The following is a 3,207-nucleotide window of genomic DNA, read 5'->3' on the forward strand; positions in this document are numbered from 1 at the left end:
CACACACTTCACCCACCACCCACCACCACCATCATCCATTGTCCATCATAGAGTGTGTGAGTCGTCTCGGGATCCAAGATTGATCGTAAGAGTTCTTGACAATCAAAGGCCATATTTGCCTAAGTCTCTTACATCACTTGGTGAAGACAAGTGTTTAGTGTAATACTTTTTATTTTTAATCTTTTACACTTTTTAATTGGTTTTGTATTAATGACTTTAATTACTAGTTTCTTATGTTGAAGGTGATTCTTCCTTATCATTTGTCCGTGGTGTCTTGGCATTATTTTAGTGTCTATATAAAATAAAAGATTTTCACCATTCATATCTCCACGGTCTATATGGAGGTATATTGGCTACCTAGTCAGGGGTTAAGGGAACGGTTTGGTAGAGTCTTGCCTTTGTTCAGCGTTTAGAGATCCTGCATAGGACCTGGGTCAAATTTAGTAGGACCTCCTTCAATACCCAAAGGTATTGGATGGCGGGGGTCCAAACTCTTTGATCCCCTCATAAGTTAACTACTATTAAAACTTTAACCCAGCTACTTAGGACTGTATCCCTGCTGACTCAGACTACTTAGCTGAGGGTAACGTCGCCTTCAAAATAGGGGCCTACCACATTATGCATTAATAACTTAATTAATCATCTTTCAATAATCCAACCCTTTAGGATTATATCCTTGCTGACTCAAACTACTGGGTTGAGGGTAACGACGCCTTCAATAGAGGGGCCTACTACAATAACTAAGATAATCTCTTAAACAAGTGCAAAAGTGCAAAAATAATCAAAGGTTACACTAACACATGAGTCGGATCCAAGTGATTCATCTTGTTTATGTGTTTTATTTTTATTTTTTAGCATTTTAGTTAGTTTTATTTTCTTAGTTTAAAAATCTTTTTCTAACATTTTGGTTTGATTAGACGTTGAGGATAAACCGGTATTAAAAGCTCTTCTGTCCTTGGACGACCTCGGTATCTTACCAACACTATACTACGTCCACGATGGGTGCACTTGCCCATATGTGTGTTTAGTGTTAGTAAATATCGTGTTTCATAAATTTAAAACTTAGCTAAAAAGTGTAAAAGGGCTTAAAATACATACCTAAAATATAACACACTTCACGCACATCAAGTTTTTGGCGCCGTTGCCGGGGACACAAGGATTTTAAGAAAGTTAGGAATCAACGGCCTAATCATTTTTTTTATTTTTTTTAGATTTTCTTAAATTTTTCAGCTTCTGCAGAGCTCAGCACGGGCCGTGCCTGGTCGGACACGGGCCGTGCCCAGCAGTTTACTGGCAGTATTTATTTTCCGAGTTACAGAGGCTGAGCACGGGGCCGTGTCGGTGCAACACGGGGCCGTGTCCAACTTTCCAGTAACAGGGATCCGGAAAACAATTGCTGAGCACGGGGCCGTGGTTAACTTTCTGACCAGCATTCTTTTTTGTTTTTGTTGTAGGACTTGGAACCAGACGCCACCTCTACGTAGTGTATGAGCTCCAGTTCTAATAAAGACATAAAAGAACCTCTAGAAGAACCCGAACGCTTTCTCAGAAAAAGACTAAAAGCTAAAAACCAAGAGAAGGTTTCGGGGGACCCACTTCCAATAGCAGACCAACGTACCCGCATGGATTACCTACGACCCACCGTAGGTAATCTCGGCGCCGCTATCAATGCGCCAAATGTCGAAGCCAACAACTTCGAACTTCGGCCACATTTGATACAGATGCTTCAAAACTCTGCAACCTTTCATGGGCTTGCGGACGAGGATCCGCATCTACATATTACTAATTTCTTAGAAATATGTGATACCTTTCGGATCAATGGAGCATCAAATGACGCCATCCGCCTTCGAATGTTTCCATTTTCACTAAAAGACCGAGCAAAAGCTTGGCTCAACACCCTCCCGGTAGGTTCGGTAAACACCTGGGATGAACTAGCCAAAAAATTTCTATATAAGTATTTCCCTCCTGCTAAAACGGCTAAATTGATGACTGAAATTAATACATATTCGCAAGATGAGTGGGAATCCTTATATGAAACTTGGGAAAGGTTCAAGGAGCTATTACGAAAGTGTCCTCATCACGGTCTTGCGGTGTGGCAACAAGTATCCACTTTCTATAATGGATTGTTGCCACATACTAGACAAACACTTGACTCTAGCTCTGGTGGACTTTTAGGTAATCGCCACCCGCAGGAAATATATAATCAAATTGAGGAAATTGCTTAAACCAATTTTCAATGGCACACTCCCCGAGGCAATAAATCTATTGCCCCGGGCGCCCATAAGGTTGATGAAAGCACTTCTTTACAAGCCCAAATCGAGGCCCTTTCTTCAAAAATTAAAAAGTTAGAAATGACAAAAACAGTCTCGGTTATGGCTTGTGAAGGGTGTGGTGGGCCACATGAAAATTGGAGTTGTATGAAAGAAATAGATGATCAACCAGAGTAGGTAAACTACATTGATAATAGACCTAGGCCGTCGGGTCCCCCAACGGGCACCTACAACCAAGGATGGCGTAACCACCCTAACCTTGGTTGGAGAGAACTCGGCATTAGTAGTAACCAACAAAACCTAAATCAACGAACAAACTTTCAACAACTAAGAAATGAGTCACAAAATTTTCCTCAACAACAAGGTGGATGAGAAAGCCTTGAAGATACTATATCTCGCCTCATCTCCGACACCGAAAAGAAAAACTCGGATAGATTTCTATAATTAGAATCAAATTTTAGAAATCTACAAGCTAGTATACAAAACATCGAAAAACAAATAAATCAACTAGCCCAAATTTTTTCTGAGAGACCGCAAGGCGCGTTACCAAGTAATACCGAAACAAACCCAAAGGCACATGTTCATCTCATAACACTACGGCTCCTGAGGAGATAGCAACACCGCCCCAACAAGAGAAGTTTTCTCCTCCATCACCAGAGCCCACTAAGGCTCCTCCGGTTCCGTACCCCGGTAGGTTAATCCGCCGGAAGACCAATGAGCAATTCGCAAAATTCGAAAGTCTACTAAAACAATTGCATGTCAACATTCCTTTCATTGACGTCCTAACCCAAATGCCTAAATATTCAAAATTCACGAGGTACTTCCTCACTCATAAAAGGAAAATTGAATCATTGCAATTAGTTAACTTAGGCGAAGAATGCTCCGCCCTCGTGCTCAACAGACTCCCCCAAAAGAAGATTGATCTCGGAAGCTTCAC

The 3,207-nt window shown here is 41.3% G+C and overlaps 1 non-coding gene across 1 annotated transcript; it reads right to left on the reverse strand.

Annotated features, from left to right (window-relative positions):
• Window positions 1-1,979: 1,979 nt before the first annotated feature.
• Window positions 1,980-2,086, reverse strand: LOC118492877. Its single transcript, XR_004894878.1, has one exon. It is a non-coding gene; the product is annotated as a small nucleolar RNA R71 (small nucleolar RNA).
• Window positions 2,087-3,207: the final 1,121 nt, after the last annotated feature.

This window comes from Helianthus annuus, chromosome 5, assembly GCF_002127325.2.
Source record: "Helianthus annuus cultivar XRQ/B chromosome 5, HanXRQr2.0-SUNRISE, whole genome shotgun sequence".
Lineage (NCBI taxonomy): Eukaryota > Viridiplantae > Streptophyta > Magnoliopsida > Asterales > Asteraceae > Helianthus > Helianthus annuus.